At 36.9% G+C, this 18826-nt stretch overlaps 2 long non-coding RNA genes across 2 annotated transcripts; one reads left to right on the top strand and one right to left on the bottom strand.

Moving 5' to 3' along the window:
* The first annotated feature begins 485 nt into the window (after positions 1-485).
* LOC144365900 (uncharacterized) lies at positions 486-10232 on the top strand. The gene is made up of 3 exons (XR_013424628.1): positions 486-547; positions 8180-8337; positions 10116-10232. It is a non-coding gene; the product is annotated as an uncharacterized LOC144365900 (long non-coding RNA).
* LOC144365899 (uncharacterized) lies at positions 2487-7304 on the bottom strand. Its single transcript, XR_013424627.1, has 3 exons — positions 6992-7304; positions 5677-5862; positions 2487-2633 (listed from the first exon to the last, which is right to left on the bottom strand). It is a non-coding gene; the product is annotated as an uncharacterized LOC144365899 (long non-coding RNA).
* Positions 10233-18826: the final 8594 nt, after the last annotated feature.

Here is an 18826-nt window from a genome sequence, read left to right on the forward strand (position 1 = left end):
AGAAGGACGCAATTTCTTGGTTTTTATCTTTTGTCTGAGACTCCAGAAACACAGACATTATACTTTTTTCTTCTTTTTTATAGTCCCAAGAAACCCATAAAGTAGGTAGCTTGTTCAGCTTTCTGCTAAAAAGTACTTGCTGCTTGTATCCACCAACAAATCCCAGAATTTATGGTAGGGCTTTGGTTGGGATTGAGCTGCACAGTCTTGACATTGTGATTTCATGCAGACTGAGTAGAAAGGGCTCTGGCTGCTGTAGTGCCTAATTTGTTGGATGATGTCTTGGAACCAAAACCTTGTGTAATTCTGTCCTTTTTAACAGCTAAACATAAGATGTGCCAATCAGTTCAGCAATACTGCCCCAGTTCTTCTTCCGTACTCTCATGATGCTGGAATGTCCTGGTTTCTGGTGAAAGAAGGCTGTTTCCCAGCTTCTACAGGCAAAGGATGCAAAGGGAGCTCCAGGGAACTGAGTGAGCCCACCATGTGGGGACTTTGAAGAGTGGACAAGAATCACCATTGTTATTCCAAGGACTCTTGCAGCCAGGTAAGGTAATCTTTCTTCTTATGTACCACAGCTACCATTTCATTCGAACATTTATTTATCTCAATAGCTACATTTCAAGAATTTCAATAACTTGGAAAATTTTATATAATGTGTCTGTTTCTCTTCAAGTAATGACTTATAAGGTAAAGAACTCTAGAACAAAATTGCGCTACACATATGCTCACACATACTTGTAATTGAGATGGATTTGCTCACTTTCCCATTAATTCATTCAACAAAGATTTATTGCACACCTACCTGTGCCAAGTACTGTTCAGGGCATTGAGTAGACAGCAGTGAACAAAAGCCGTTGAAGTCTAAAGAGAGCTGTCAGGCATCATTACATCAGGCTTTTGCCATTTGTAGATATTTAGTGATTTAGTGCCTCCTTTCGAGGACAAGTTGAGGTATCTTGCAAAATAAACAACCCCTTTAAATGACCATTAAAACAAATAATAAGACAATAGAGAGAAAGAGTAAAACAATTGATGAGGGAATTGGAAGTGAACCCGTTTTATTAATAGGGCAACAATTTGAACTCTTAGCTTCCTGGAAGCTAGAACAAAGGGGGAAAAATATAGCACAATTTAGTTCTCATTGTTAAGTAAAAAGAAGAAAAACTGAAATATTCCAATTTTTAAAATGCGCTTTTTTCCAGGTTCAGTATTCTAGAATTAATTCATAGCGTCTTTGCACCAGATGGCAGAGGTTACACAAAGATGATTATCTTTAACTCTATCATTTAAAAAAAGAAAGAAGGAAACATTCTTCAAGTGAACACTTCTTTTTCTATTTTGTTTTTTGTAGTTGTAGATGGACAGCATGTCTTTATTTTATTTGTTTATTTGTATGTGGTGTTGAGGATTGAACCCAGTGCCTCACATGTGCAAGGCAAGCGCTTTGCCCTAAACTACAGCCCCAGCCCAAGTGGACACTTAATTGAATTCTGGAATGTAACCTTAACTGTAACTTAGTCAAGGCAGCTGGGTTCAGAGCTGAAATGATATAAAAAGTCTTTTTGCACTGCTTCCTGATGATGTAGCATGTGGTTGGGATACTCAGTAGGGTAATTAAGAAATATTTCCAACTTTCTTCCTTCCTGGAACAAGTAGGGTTATACTTTCCCCCACAGCTTTGAAGTTTTTCATGGCCTAATGAAATGTGAATGGACATGAAACCTGACTTTATGAGCTCATGTGCATTTTTCTATGTCCCTGCTTCACAGAAGCATCACTGAAACAAAGCCTGCATCACTCTGGGTCCCTGAGTATCTACAATAACCAGACTTCCTTGCCAACTTACACTGGACATGCAAGAAATCAACTTTTGTTGGTTTAAAGATTGGGAGTTGTTGGTTACCACAGTAACCATTTCACCCTGACTGATATAATAGCAGATGCTTAGCAATTTATAAAAGTGGCTTATTCATAAAATTTTTAGAGACTATTCTGTCTGTGAAATCTTTCACCTAATTGATCAGAAAATTTGTTATGCATCATTCAGCTAGAGAAGCTGGCTGTAGTCTCTGCCTCCGTCATTACTTAGGCATACATACCTTAAAAAATGACACCTTCAGTGTTCATGTAGGAACACTTCCTGAAAAAGAAAGACACTGATTTGGTCAAAGATGTAAAAGTTTCTGTGTTAGTCTGATAAACCTTGAAACATAATCTTTAAACACCATCTATTTCAAGACATAGCCATTAAGCTATTTCAATCAGTGGATCCAAGTCAACTTATAAGTAATTTTTGTCTTTCATGTCAGTGTTCTTTGTAGTTTATCAAAGTGAGAGACTGAAATGCTTTAGGTATTTGATGTTCAGGTAGCAGGGTTGATGAGTCTACCTCTTTTAATGAAATTAAGAATTTGGCAGTCTGCTTTAGTTAAAATACAGATCTAGCCAGCGACTGTAACACAGAAACTCACAAACACAGATGCTTAGCAAGATTTAAACAAAGTAGTTCATTCTTTCTTATATCATGGTCCAAAGATGAGCAGTTCAGAGTTGACAGGTTGACTCTGACATCCTGAGCATATGACTTCCATCTTTGGAACCGAGGCAGCCATTCCAGATTTTGTCATCTCCTAAACAGTGAAAGGAAAAGAGAGTCAAGGATGCAGAGATACATTATTGTTTTCAGAATTCAGCCTTACTCTTTGTCTATATTCCTTAGCTGAGCCTAGGATAATATTGTGCTGTTATTTATTGTCAGGCAACACACCTCTACAAAGCTTAGTGACTTAAAAAAGCAATGATTTATTATCTCTGTTGGTTTGTGGGGTTGCCTGGGCAGGTCTACTTGTCTCTCTCCTGGCCTCCTTCACGTAGCTGCATTCAGTTGATGAATCAGTGTCTAGGAACAGCCGAACCTTCCTTCCTTTGTGGTCTTCTTCCCAGTATTTTTCAGTTAGGTGGTTCCTGAGTCCCAAGGAATCATCTAATTTGCCACATCTTGCCAGTCAAAGAAATTTACAAAACCAGTCAATATGCAGAAGGTTGGGAAATAGACTCCCCTTTTTTGATAGGAAGTACATAAAAGTCACATTACAGAGAAACATGTATAAAAGGAGGTGTGATTAATTGGGAGAGATCACTATGGTTACAATCTAACATCATCTGTCCTACCTCTGGTCACTCAAATCTCTCCCACATGCAAAACACATTCACTATCCACCAAGACCCCCCAAGGTCTTAGCCCATCACAGTATCACGTACTCACTCCCAAATATTTTGATCTATACCAACCTGTAAAGTCAAGTTATCCACCTTACCCATCCCCAATATAAAAGGGTGAAATAATGACAGGATAACTGTTCAAAAAAATAAAAACAAGCAAACAAAGAAAAACACACTAAAAAGCGGAGGTGGAGATCTGAGGCACACAGCAGTCACTGGGCCATAGGAATTCAGAAAGCCAACAAGTGGTTTGTGAGTAGGACTCCCTCCTCTCAGAGCCAGGCCTGCGATAGGAAAGTTTCTTTCATTAAGACAAATCTCTAATTCATTGTTCTTCTCAGCTGTTGCTTCTACCTTCTGGGCTTCATCCTCTGAACCACCTTTCCTTTTCCATAAAAACCTGTCTGTGTTTTCTGCTAAATAGGGATCTCATCCTGCTTCTTGCCCATCACAAGCTGTGCCCATAACAGTGCCGCCTTTGCCTTCCTCTCCCCACGATTTCTGAAACCAAGGCCTAACCACAGCTCTTCCCAAGAGAGGTGTAACTAAGGAACATCAAGTGGTACATCTTTGCTACAACAATAATATCAGGGTGCTGGGAGACATCACTGTAACAGCAGATAATTACAAACAGGAGTCAAGGAACACCAATCTGGCTTGATTTCTCTAAGCCCAGAAATATGGAGCTGAAGCTGTAACTACAGTTGGTTTGATGTTGGGTGGAATAACCCAATTGGTAAAGCTACATGTGAGAAGAAAGAAAAGATCATCTTTAGCATCACAAAATGAGCCAATAATTTGAGGCTCCCAATATATCAGTATTTTGTTGGACTTCAGTTTTTAGAATAAATCTTCTCCATTAGAATCCAGCTTCTTGAGCATGAGAAGAAGATTAACATTAAACAGGGGTGAGAGGTGGGAGGGAAAAGGAAAGAGAAGGGAAATTGCATGGAAATGGAAGGAGACCCTCATGATTATACAAAATTACATACAAGAGGAAGTGAGGAGAAAGGGGAGAAAAGAAAACAAGGGGGAGAAATGAATTACAGTAGATGGGGTAGAGAGAGACGATGGGAGGGGAGGGGATGGGGGATAGTAGAGGATAGGAAAGGCAGCAGAATACAACAGACACTAGTATAGCAATATGTAAAACAGTGGATGTGTAACCGATGTGATGCTGCAATCTGTATATGGGGTATACATAACCCACTTGAATCAAAGTGTGAAATATGATTTGTCAAGAACTATGTAATGTTTTGAACAACCAATAATAAAAATTAAAAAAAAAGAATACAGCTTCTTCCTGCTTAATTTGGATACTATCCAGTTTGCTGGCTGATGGCACTTGTGATGAAGAGCCCTCTGCTAAAAAATACTAAATATGTTTTTACTTTACCCCAAGTAAATGAGCTGTTGTTGATCCTTCTGCAATATGTTAAACTCAGATATCTCCAAACACAGTGTTCAAAAGCTGAGAATTCTAAGCGTTAAAATTGGAGCTATTTTGCCATAAAGCAACATGCTTTTAACATTGCTCTTTCAGAAATAATTCTAAGCCAATTTTCTCAAAGGAGCCCTTTGTGCTTCTATTAATTCACTTAGTTCTTGCTTACAGAGGACGGACACTGGTGTTGATAGGTCTCTCCCAGATCTCAGAGGCCTCCCTATCCAGACTGTATGCTTGCAAGTCTGCTCTGAAACAGGTGTCTGCATATCACAATGTGACCAGCACCTTGCCAGGGTAATTTTTCCTGATTAGGAGGGGATAAACGACCTGGGAAAATAAAGTCTAAAATAATTAGTGAAGAAAAAAGACAAAGTCAGAATTATAGTTGTAAGAAGCTTGGAGTGCCCGTTAGATCCAGCCCATACAGGCGCTGGAGCTGAACAACTAAAATGGCTCTGGTAGTTTTATTTAAGGGGGTATATCAAAGGCAAGGATAAGGTTTCAGGGGTGGAGTCTTGCTTCATGATGTCTTGCAGCCAACAGGGTGATTGGCATCTTGGCAGGTTATACCCATCTCTGAGAGGCTGAGTGGCTACAAGAGGTCACCACGTCTCTAGTGCTGTGTAGAACATGGCAGAACTGAATAGAAATTCACATGGAATTATTTTAAACATTAAAAAAAAGAAATTCACATGGAATTGTGTGGTCTTAACCAGTAGGATTGCCACTGGAAGTTCTCTGATACCAGATTTTCCTATTCATTGGCTGTGATACCAATTTGGTCCACACATAGTCCATGGATGCGTCTTGACACCATTGCTTAGTATTCTAAAGAAAGTCTCAGGGCTGGAGCTGGGGCTCAGCGGTAGCGCACTTGCTTCACATGAGTGAGGCACTAGGTTCAATCCTCAGCACCACATATAAATTTAAAAAATAAAGGTCTATCAAAACAACTAAAAAATTTAAATTAAAAAAATTTTAAAAAGAATGTCTTCACTACCCACCCCATGTGCATCTCTGCACAGAACATCAGGTACGCAGGAACCTTCCTAGTTTGGAGATGTAGAGGTGACATCTCTGAGCTGTGTGGTGGTGGAAAGGTGAAACCAGTTCTCCTGTTCATGCAGGCATCCTCCAGACAAAGGTGAAAACTAGAGAATGGGACAAAAATATAGACCCTTCTTGCTTATCTGAAACAGGAAAAACAAAGGGAAAGTTTTGTTGGGTGATTTCAATAATTCAAACCACACTATGGCTTACTTGCATATTTACATAATTACATAAGTTAAACTCTTTCTCCTGAGTCATTACTTCCTCCAGATCACTTCCAACCCACTTCTGGACTATCAAGTCAAAGATCTCTCCTGCATGCTCTCCTAACTCTGTTCTTCTTAGCAGTGGTTATCCGTGTTATAGATGTTCATATCTTTGTTCAAGTGCTTGATAAGTGTGTCTTCTCCCTCGACTGTGGGCCACTCACAGGCAGGAAGCAAATCTGGATGTTGCTTCCCTTGGTATGCTCAACCCCAGCACAAGGCCTGGCATGTGGCAGGCACTCGATAAATGTTGGTTTAATGAAGAATGTTGAATGAACATAATGATCAGAGATAGGCAATTAACTACAAGGAAGACTCCTTTGTTTCTTTGTGTGGCTCTCCAAAATAAGTTAATGCTGTTTAGCAGGAGATCATGGTTCTATATTCTACTGTGTCTCCTTGAAAAATCCAGAAAGGTACATGCACCCAAATAACATTAATAATATTAATAATTTCAGGCTGGGGTGTGGCTCAGTGGTAGAGCACTTGCCTAGCACATGTAAGGCACTGTGTTCCATCCTCAGCACCACATATAAACAAATAAATAAATAAAGTTATGTCCATCTACAAGTAAAAAAAATTTAAATATTAATAATTTCAAGACTGTATCTCCTCTAATTTAAAATATGGAATCTAGACATTCTTATTAGCTTAGCTTTGGCCTACTTACTTCCTTGCTTCTTCAGATGGTCTGTCTCTGACTAGTTTTTAATGAGTATTTTTAAATTTTTTTTAATTCTTGATGAGCCTTTATTTTATTTTATATGTGGTGCTGAGAATCAAACACAGTGCCTCACACATGCTAGGTAAGCACTCTACCACCAAGCTACAACCCCAACCCTTTAATGAGTTCTTTACCCATTCTTATGCTAGCAAGTCTGAGGTTGCTGAATTACTTGTGTTCAATCCCAGTGTCTCACCACTGAGAAAAAAACAAAGTAGCAGCAGGCATCAGGAACCAGGTGCAACTTAAAGAGATGGAAATGAAGCAAAACTTGCTTACCTTGTGGCTAGTGGAAGTTTTGTTGATTTGATTTGCACCATCCAACTAAAGGCCAAGTAGCAAAGATTAGAAGAAGTAAAAGAGAAACCATCTGTTTTTCTTCACTCTGAAAAAGTCTTCCATCAAGAACTCCCAATTATGATTCATCATGTCCTGGACTAACCTATTTAATCAAATGATTAGTCCACTAAAGACAGAGCTTGTTCAGTTTTGTTTTGTTAATATGGATTCTGTAATACTGTACTCCTGAGATCTTTTACCTTCTCAAAATACCTCAGAGTGTTCTCTGTTTCTTGAATTGGTAGGAGCCTTAGGATCTGTAAACAGGGTTGCTTCCCTGGTTCTGGCCAGAACTACTGTACTGGAGGGAAAAAAACTGAGCAGCTTCCTAGCCTCCTGGTTTGTAGGATTTTGAAGTCTTGGAACACTAGTACCAGTGTTGACTGGCAGCCCAGCTGGTTGATAAAGAGTTCATGAAATAAACATGAGGAGTAAAAAAAAGGAAGTCAGAGATGGTTGGAGAGCTGTCATTATAAACTTAATTCTTCTCTACCTGAATCATTTCAAGGGTCAATGGCCAGAGTCCCCTTCTATGTCCCAACAAAAGAACATTGTATTTGAAGTTTCAAAAACTCCCAAATAACCTTTTCTGAAAAATACCAAATCCATAATATCCATAAAAGTAGGGTAATGGAAGGGTGAAATATTAAGTAAAAGAAAAGAAAGGATTCACTCTGGTTTTTATTGATTACTTAAAGAACCTAGGATGGAAAATTATGAAGGTAAAAACCTATGATGTTTCTGGCCATCAAAATTTTATGTAGGGGCTGGGGTTTATGGCTCAGCAGTAGAGTGCTTGCCTCGCACGTGCAAGGCCCTGGGTTTGATCGATCCTCAGCACCACATAAAAATGAATAAATAAATAAAATAAAGCTTAAAAATTATGTAAAAAAATAATAATAAGGCTTCTGTACCTGATATCCTCTTGGTATTGAAACATTTATGCTGAGGGAAAAAATCAAGAAATTGTGAGAAAGATCTTGGAGAGACAATTTATGAAGGTTACACATGGGGTAGAACATGCATGACATCAAAATAAATATTAAATCTCTCTTGAGTTTTCCTGAACTGTCTATATCCCAAGGCTGTGTGTGAGGAAACAGATGTGGGGTTTTTTTCTCCCAACAGCAAAACCCGATTTCGGTGGATCCAGGAGAGCAGCTCATAGAAGAACGTGCCTCTGTTTGGCTTAGATGGAGTGTACATATCTGAGCCTTGTCCCAGTTACTGCAGTGGCCATGGGGACTGCATCTCAGGCGTGTGTTTCTGTGACCTGGGGTACACTGGTAAGGCCAAATACACAAGTTTAATGGTTTGCCTATAAAATGTTCGTCTCTAGTCAATAATTTCATGTGATTCTTTCAAAGAAGTACACGCTGAGTTTATTCTTCTTTAAGTCTAAGAATTGTAAGATTTTGCCATTTAGGAACATGAGGTAAAGATATTTTGTAGGGCTGGGGTTGTAGCTCAATGGTAGAGCACTTGCCCTGCAAGTGTGAGGCACTGAGTTCAATCCTTAGTACCACATAAAAATAAAATAAAATGAAATAAAGGTATTGTGTCCACAAATAACTAAAAAAAAATTAAATAAAAAATATATTTTGTAGTTTCAAGTTGCTTAAGGAAGAAAATATGATGTCACAAATTTAACTCCCTAGAGATTTATTATTAATAGCAACCATAATGAACGTTGCTTGAGACCCTTCCTCATCCTAAGCACTGAAGTTAGTGCTTTTTATTTCACCTCATTTAATTCTAACATAACCTCTGTGCCATAGTACTATAAAATCTACTTACATTTGAGGAAACTGAGGTACAGAGAGACTTTATAAATTTCTTCAGGTCACACAGCTAGGAGTTGCTAGAGTTGAGCTTCAAACTCTGGCAGTCATTCTCCAAAACCTAAACATAGGCTCTTAACCACTTGGCCTCAGGGTCTCCCTGAGCCCTTTACGTTGCTTTTGTTTAAAAAGAAATATAATTGTAGGGGCTGGGGCTGGGGCTGGGGCTCAGCGGTAGAGCGCTCACCTAGCACATACGAGGCCCTGGGTTCGATCCTCAGCACCACATAAAAATAAAGGTATTGTGTCCAATTACAACTATAAAGTAAATTTTTAAAAAGAAGTATAATTGTATGCATTTAAAGCAAAAATATAACTTATAAAATAATAAATGGAAGACTGCCCAAAGAAAGCATTGCAAAAGAGGTATTTTCTAACCCACAGTCACCTTTGAATGTTACTATAAGCAAATGAAAAGGGAACTGAGATTAAAGAGTAAAACTGAAGAAAACATTATAAGCTTCAAAATCATTTCTGAATTTTTCCTGGGAGCAACTTCAAAGCCTCCTTCCCAGCTTGTTGTGCTCTGGCCGCCTCTGGCACATAACCAAAGGCAGACTCGCTGTTGCAGGCCTTCTGTGGAGAGTGCTGTCATTTATAGTTTCAGAGGGTGGTATTTTTTTTTATTTAATCCAGAACTAACTCCCCTTGTTGATCCTCTAATAGAAGGACAACAAATGAATAAACTTAACTATGGACAAAATCTACTTCTCAGTTTACACAGATCCTCTGGTTAGCAAGAACTGTGGAGATGCATCATTCCCAAAGTCTATCATTCTTTAAAAAAAAATGTAAAAATACAGAAGCAGAATAGCATTTATTTTTATTTTTTAGTTGTAAATGGACACAATGCCTTTAGTTTATTTATTTAGTTTTATGTGGTGCTGAGGACCAGACCCAATGCCTCATGCATGGTAGGGAAGTGCCCTACCACTGAGCTACAACCCCAGCCCCAGAATAGATTTTTTTTAATTTATTTATTTTTGCATTACAATTCTTAATACACCATTACATCATAATTTATCATATATCTGATTCAGAGTAGAATTTTTGATGATAGTAGTGATGGTTGTCTTTCAGGCAGATCATTGTAAGATACAAATTTCTATGTAGCTTCTTTCTCCTGATACCTGTGGAAATTCTTTCTTTGTCCATGTATTGAATATACCTTTTAATGCTTAGTGATTCCAACAAAGCTCCTGTGTGTTTTTTTCCCTCTGAAGCTGCACAAGGAACCTGTGTGTCAAATATCCCTAATTACAGCGAGATGTTTGATAGGTTTGAGGGGAAGCTCAGCCCTCTGTGGTACAAGATAACTGGTGGCCAGGTTGGAACTGGCTGCAGAACACTTAACGATGGCAAATTTCTTTACTTTAATGGCCCTGGGAAAAGGGAGGCAAGAACTGTCCCTCTGGACACCAGAAATATCAGGTAAGTTATTAGTTGGTATACTTCTCCATGAACGTAGTATCGACCACACCATGTGGCCAACCTAAAACATTCTGTTTTACTATGGAGAATTGATATTATATAACAATTTCTATGTACAGATTAATGGTTCTATATACAGATTATACTGTGTAAAATTGAAGCATAGCCTTAGCTCAATAATTAAATAGATGTGTACTACAAAAGTCATACCATAATTTATCAATCAGCATACAGGAATCACCGAAGTTTGTACACCTAGTGTATATTCAACTTGGTTTCTAAAGTTATTTGAAATCATAGAAAAAGTACTTGATATTATCCTTTTATGTGCTGTTGAAACAAAGATTTTTTTCAACTTGAAATTCCATGTCTGAAAATTATCCTCATTTTATCTGAATTTATTCATCATCACTTATTGAAAACTACCTCAGAAATTTAAAATACCTACACTGACACCTACTGGTAGTATAGAGAACTGTTTGGTTTTTAAGGTTAAAAGAAGTAATAGTGGCACACCTAAAATGAAATTCTGCTCTTTTCCGTCCATTAAATTATGGAGAACAGGTAGAAAGGACACTTAAACCTGGGGTTCCCTTTTATGTGGTTTGCTGACTTCAATCTCTTTACATGTCCTTCCATATTCTTTCTCAAAGCTGTACTTGTGTCAAACAGTCTCCTCTGATTGCCATGGACAGAGTCAGAATTTACATAACACTGAGTGAGACTCAGTTGTGAAAAATTTAGCCAACTGAGTCTAAATCAATAATAGATCATTATCTGGCCCTAAACAAATATAGTGTTCAACTTCTTAGTATTAGATCTTTTATTTTTCCTCTCTCTCTCATTTGAATGTACAGAAATTGTATTGTCTAGATTTAAGAAATTTCCCATTAGAGTATATCAGACCATCACAATGAAAGGGGATTAAATTGTTTTATTTCTTTTTTTAGATCATTATACAAAATAAGATAAATGGCCATATTAATTAACTTCATCTAAATAATTAGAGTTAACTTATTAAGATATGTACTTATTTTTGCCTGTCATATGTCCCTTAGGCTTAAAAGTAATACTTAAGAATTAGAGTTTTTTCTTTCTATGTCAAAATATAAAGGGTTAAAGCTCTTCTAAGAATTCACCTACTTGTAACACTGAGGGGTGTTTCTTTTTTTCCTTCTCCTTCTCCAGGCTTGTTCAGTTTTATATACAAATTGGAAGCAAAACTTCAGGTATTACCTGCATCAAATCAAGGGCTAGAAATGAAGGTAAGTGGATATATTTCCATAGAAATGACAGTTTCTATATAGGCAAATTAGCCCCTTTTGCTACTCAAAATTTGGTCTGGATTTTAAAAACTGATACATTACCCTTAATCATGTCTTGCCTTGTTTTCTTCTTAATGGAAAGGGTGACAATACAGAGTTATCGTTCAAATATTTTATACAGATCCTTGGGCCTGAAAAATCCATGACTGCTCTGAGTGCAGGTAGGGTCAAAGGTCATTTGTTTTAGAGAGCTCAATTTCATTATAAGTCTCCACATGGAGGGGCGAAAAGGAAGTAATTGCACAGACTTTTACAGTCCGTGTGGACTAAAACTTTTTGGCATAGAGCACTATTATTATTTTTCTAATTGTTTTCTTTAATTTTCTATTTTTATAATTTTTTCCTTTTTATTGTTTTTTTATTTATATATAACAATTAGGTTCATGTTGACATACTTGTTATTGAATACAGATTGAACTCTACTTCTGCTCCTCAAAATTCTGTAGGAATCCTTGTGTGAGAGGAACAGTTCTATAGATATTAACTTTTATTAAAAATTTATTAATTAATTTTTCTTAATGTCTATATAACTACAGAACATTAACTTTTACTGAGCACCTATTACATGCAAGGCACTGTGTCTGAGTCTTTTACTGGTGTTAATTTGTTTCATCTCCATGGTATTCCTTTGCTGTCCCTAGTACCATTATTAATCCTATTTTACAGATGTAGATACTGAGACACAGAGAGGTCAAGTAACTTACCCACAACCATGCATTTAGTAAGTGGATGAACAAGGATTCAAACCACTCACATCAGCTCCCCAATGTACACCTTAACCATCATACTATAATTCCTCTCTCCTTACCTGAATCCTCACTAGGCATCTTACCATCTTCTGCCCCCAAAAGACTCAGTTCTGAAAGAAATGCGAAGCCTTGAAGCTCTGCAGATAGAATGGGATTCTTTCAGGAACCCAGAATGTGAGGTGGTTCCTAAAACTCCATGGATTTCTCAGATGGGTCCTTCTCAACACTGTGGCCTCAGAAACAACATGTGGAGAGTTTTATAGGATTATTATCTAAGTGTGTTATTATGTCAGGTGTGACTGTGAAAAACATACTGACTTAAACAGCACCTGTTAGTGAGCAGAACCACTAAGAGCGCTGTTTATCAACTCAAAATTTCCAGTAACTGAAGGCTTTAATGACTTCTGAGTATCTCAGTACTTTAGTCTAGTGATTATCCAAATCATCTATCTACTAAAGTAGCACTCTGGAAATTTGTATAGAACATTTGCATTCTTTGATTTCTCCTACAGATATTTATTGAGAATCCATTCTAAACCAGACACCGTTCTAGGTGCTGCAGATACAATGTCACCGAAACATAGATGCATCAGTCATGATGAGCCAGGCTCTGCTAGAATAAAAACCCTCTACCTATGTATGGGTTAAAACAAGGGTTTTTTCCTTGTGCTACATTTTCTTCATGGGTCATCGGAGGTCCTCATCCCAGCTCACAAAATCGTGAAGCATCTACTGGGTAGATTCTGAATGTTGTCAGCCATGTCAGTGAAGGGGAAGAGAAGAAAGCACAAATCTACCTTGTGTCAGGAGCAGCCAGGGTAATGCTAATGACCACCTTCAAGGAACTTAAAATCTAATGGAAGGAGTCAGATCACAAGCAATAAAGAAAAGAAATAAGTCAGAAACTGTTAGCTGATAGGAGTTAGACAGAAACAGGTTGAGCTGGAAAGTAAACAATACCAGGTGAGGTGCCAGTTTAGGTAGAATAGTCTAGGTATGACTTACCAAGGAAGTGACATTTAATAAATTGAAATCTAAGGGAAGTTTATATGCATAGCTCTTATGGAAATTTCATATTTGTGCCCTGGTTTTTATATAAGCAAAAAAGCAGAAAGAAAGAAAAAGGAAGACCCTGAACCTAGCCCAGTAGGAAGCATCTGCTTATCATGGACATGATGCTTTGCTCTATACTTAACTTCTGATTACAAGTGCCATTGTCTGCCCTGTGGGGCAAATTCCCCTTAGGATCCCTTTAGGAAGGAGTAACTTGTTCCCAGCTAGTCCTGAACCATTTTCTTAGACTCAATATGGGCCATGTAATTCACATCCCACAGGCATTTCTCAGCCTTTTATTGAAAACTGGTTGTTAACATGTAAATCTGCCTAAATCCTTGAACAAATCTCTTCCAGTTATGAAAGTGAAGATTCTTTACTTAAGCTGAAGCATCAATTTACATATTTGGAATTAAAGTCAAAATTAGGCTGTTTTCCATAAGGCTCGGCAGAATGCAGATGGAGTTGTAGTTTTAAAAGACAAATGTTTTACATGCCTTAAACATTCAGTAGATGAGCTAAAATGGCTTGGTTTATTCAGACGTACAATGTGTTAGATGACACAGCTAATGAGGCTGAGCAACTGATATCAAATATGGATATTGCTCTTCCCCTCTTCCATTCCTCCATGCTCTCTTACTTCTCTGGGAGGGACTTCTTCATTGTCCTCTGGAATTGAGGTTTCATCCCTGTAGATCTTGTTGCTGCCGGAAGGTATATGTGACTCTCCTGAAGAAGCTAGTGAGGAGAGGGCAAGTAGCGGAGACCAAGGGAAGGACGTACCTTCTGAGCCATGCAGCTCCTACTTTCGGTACACCTGAAATCATTTGGGATTTGCATTTGTTAAAATGCAAATTCTGATTGAGTAGGACTGGGGTGGTATGCTCCATAACAAATTATCCTAAAATGGAGTAGCTTCAAACAACAAACGTGTTGTCTCACAGTTTCTGCGTGTCAGGAAGTTGGGAACAGCTTAGCTGAGTGGTCCTGGCTCAGGATCTCTTGTGAGGTTACAGTTAAGACAAAGTCCAGGATGGGGGCAGTCTTTGGAGATGTAGTCTGTTTCCAGGATGGCATACTCACATGGCTGTTGGCAGAGGCTTCCATTCTTCTCTGGCTTTGGCAAGAGGCTTTAGAGTTTCTCTGTATAGACCTGTCCATAGGTTGCCTTACTTCACTGGCTTTCTCCAGAGCAAGGCACCTGAGAGAAAGCAAGGAAGAAACTTACACTCTTGGTAGGAAGGGGATCAAACCAAGGTGTCACTCATGGTAGGCAAGCGCTCTACCACTGAGCTATAGCCCCCCACCCCTGATGCAATGTCTGTAATGACCTAGTCTTAGAAGTCATACTCCATGGTTCCTGCCACACTTTGTTCTTTAGAAGCAAGTTACTAAATCCATCCAACTCAAAGGGAAGAGAATTAAGTTCCATTTTTTTGAAGGGAGAAATGTCAAAGAATTTTGGACATATTTTATAAATCATCACAGATAAGGCCTGTTCCAAGGTGATGCAGGTCCTGATCTTGGATTGTGCTTTGAGTGGAAGGGAAGAGACGGGTCTGTCAATGAGATTTTATTCTCATGATGCTTCATTTCTGGATCTACCTTCTAAATAGGTCATATTCAAACAGCTATCTTAATATTCTCTTTCTCTTCATAGATAGATACACACACACACACACACACACACACACACACACACACACACCTTCATCTTTCTCATGGTATTAAATATAAACCATAATAATACAAATTAGTAGACACAAGAAAACTAAATTTTGCCGTGTCTACACTCTTATCCATCCTTTACACTACAAAGTCAATAGGATATAAACATTAAGGGTTAGAGACTAGATCTTTTGCTAGACAGTCCTCAACTTGGCTAGAATAAAGACTAGAAACAGCCAAGATTCCATTTTCTGCATGACTTTCCCTTCCCCAACACATGGAAAAGCTCTAACTCCTATCCCTACACCTGTGTACAGCAAGCTGTCTTCCCAAAGAGGCCCTATGCTTCAAGGCATTTTTATCCTCTCATTGTTTGGTAGGTTTTTCTATTTGAAATATAGTAGATTTAATTCTTTTGAGATTTCTAATTTTTAGAATATATATGCTTTATTATTAGTTCTGGCTTTATTCCTTGTCAGATCTGGTAATCATAATTCCATATACTATTAATTAGCATTAATCAGCTTTCATTTGGCTACATTTTTCATCCTAATATTTCTTGAAACTTTATTTTAATGAACTTTTATTATCTAACATGATATAGGGATGGAGAAGTTCTAATCACTCAATAATAGGGAAATTAAAATGTTACAGATACCATAAATGATTTATAGTTTTCCAAGAGTAAGAATATAATAAAATAAATATAACAAGTATATTTTTACTGAGCATAATTTATGTGAATTATGAAATTATTAGAAAGTAGTTCAGTGTTCTCAGTCATAATTATGAATATGCTGTTCCTATTTTAGGAATAACTGCAAAGTAGGCAATTAGATAGGACCTCTGCTCCCTCTCCTTCATATATTTCATATCTATTTTTTTCCCTAAAACTGGTGCTGAATTACACAAATATCTTTTTCATGATTAAAGAATGGCAAAGTTTATAGGAACAAAAGCACTCTCAAGATGGAGAAGGAGAGAGTGAGTCATCTCTGAAAGGAGAGACTAAAGACAATCTTCCCTCCCTGATAGTCTGAAATTGACCAAATTGTGCCGTATACGTATATGGGAATATACCACAATGAATTCCAGCTTTATAAATATCTATAAAGCACTAATTATAAAACCTAAATAAACAGAAAGAAGCTATGAAGGCATTCTAAGAGGAAAGTTTGTTACATTGTGTTCATTCATTAAAAGAATAGAAAGCCACCAAAGAAATGGCTAAATTTTACCTCTCAAAACCTAGAAAAAGAGGAATAAATCAACTCCAGAAGCAGTAGGACACAGGATATAACTAAAATCAGTTGAAGTTAATGAAAATGAAAAAAAAAATCAAAAAATTAACAAAGCAAAAAGTTGTTTCTTTGAAAAAATAAATAAACTTGATAAACCTTTAGCCATTCTAATGAAGAAAAAGAGAGAAAAACCTCAAATTACTAAAATATGTATGAAAAAGAAAATATCACCATGGACGCTGCTGAAATACAGATGATTAATCAGAAACTATTTTGAAAATCTATATTAAATACAATAGAAAATTATGAAGACCTTTACAAATTTCTAGAGACATATTTCCTACCCAAATAGAATCAGAGGACATAGAAAATTTAAACAGATCAATTTCAAGCAATGAAATTGAAGATGCCATCAAAAGTCTACCAACAAAAAATCCTAGGACCACATGAATTGTCAGCTGAGTTCTACCAGACCTACAAAGAGGAATGTACACCAATACTACCCAAATTATTCCATGAAATATAAAATGAGGGAACCTTCCAAATTCATTCTACCAAGTTAGAATCACCCTGCTACTGAAACTAGAAAAAGACACATCAAGGAAAGAAAATATCACACCAATATCCTTGATAAACATAGATGCAGAAATTATTAATAATATACTTGCAAATCACAAAAACACTAAAAAGATAGTGCACATCATCATCATTTGGAAATTAATTCATCACATAAGTAGACTTAAAGACAAGAACCACTTGATTATATCAATAGATGCAGAAAAAGTATTTGAGAAAATATAGCATCTATTCATGTTCAAAACACTAGAAAAATCAGGGTTCATAGGAACATACCTCAATATTATAAATGACATATATACTAACCCAAGGCCAACATCATTGTAAATGGAGAAAAATTGAAAGCACTGTCTCCAAAAACTGGGAAAATGGAGGGAAGCCTTCTTTCATCACTCCTATTCAACATAGTCCTTGAAACCCTAGCCCAAGTAATTAGAAAAAAGAAATAAATTAAAGGGATACAAATAGGAAAATAAGAGTTTAATCTATCTCTGTTTGCTGACAACATGACCCTATACTTAGAAGACCCAAAGGATTCCACCAGAAAATTTCTAGAACTCAAAACTAATTCATCAAAATAGCAGGATATTCCATTAACACCCATAAACCAATTGTGTTCCTTCACAGCAATGATGAAGGAGCTGAAAGAGAAATTAGAAAAACTATCCCATTCACAATAGCCTAAACAACAACAACAAAAAAAAATGGGAATCAAAAAAAAAAGACATAAAAGACCTTTATAATGAAACCTGCAGAACACTAAAGAAAAAAAATTGAAGAAGACTTTAGAAAATGCAAATATCTTCCATATATTTAGATATGCAGAATTAATATTGTCAAAATGGTCAATTATCAAAGCACTATACCAATTTAATGAAATTCCTATTGAAATTCCAATGGTGTTCTTCATAGAAATAGAAAAAGCAGTCATAAAATTAATTTGGGAGAATGAGGCACAGAATAGCCAAAGCAATCCTTAGCAAGAACAGGAAGCAGGAGGGATCACAATACCAGACTTAATTTATACTAAAGAGTTATAGTTAAAAAAAATTGCGTGGTATTGACACCAAAACAGATGTAGCCACCAATGGAATAGAATAAAAGAAACAGAGACAAAACCACATAAATATAGTTATCTATGAATTTTCAACAAATATATGAACAAATGTTCAACAGTTGTAGCAATTGATAAATGCAAATTAAAACTAAACTGAGATTTCTTTTCACTCCATTCAGAATGGCAATCATCAAGAATACAAGTAACAATAATTGTTGGCAAGGACTTGGAGGAAAAGATGCACTCATACATTGCTAGTGGGAGTGAAAATTGGTGTAATTTTACTTTGAAAAACATTATGGAGATTTCTCAGAAACTTGGAATGAAACCACCATTTGACCCAGTTAACCCACTTCTCAGTATATACCCATAGGACATAAAATCAGCATTCTACAGTGATGAAACTACATCAATGATTATAGCAACTCAATTCACAATAGCTAAGCTATGGAATGAAACTAGATTCCCTTCAACAGATTAAAGAATAAAGAAAATGTTAATATATATATATGTATATATACATATATATATATATACCAGCCATAAAGAAGAATGAAATTATGGCATTTCCTGGTAAATGGATGGAACTGGAGACTATCATGCTAAATTAAATAAAGCAATCCCCAAAACCAAAGGCCAAATTGTATCTCTGTTATGTGGATGCTAACATACAATATGGTGGGGGAAGGGAGGAAGAATAAAATTTCATTGGATTAGACAAAAGGAAATGAAGAGAAGGGAAGGGGATTAGAGTAGAAAGACAGTATAATGAATCAGACATTACCACCCTATGTTCATTTATGAATACATGACCCAAACTCCAGATTGTGTCCA

The sequence above is a fragment of the Ictidomys tridecemlineatus genome, chromosome 8 (genome assembly GCF_052094955.1).
Source record: "Ictidomys tridecemlineatus isolate mIctTri1 chromosome 8, mIctTri1.hap1, whole genome shotgun sequence".
NCBI lineage: Eukaryota > Metazoa > Chordata > Mammalia > Rodentia > Sciuridae > Ictidomys > Ictidomys tridecemlineatus.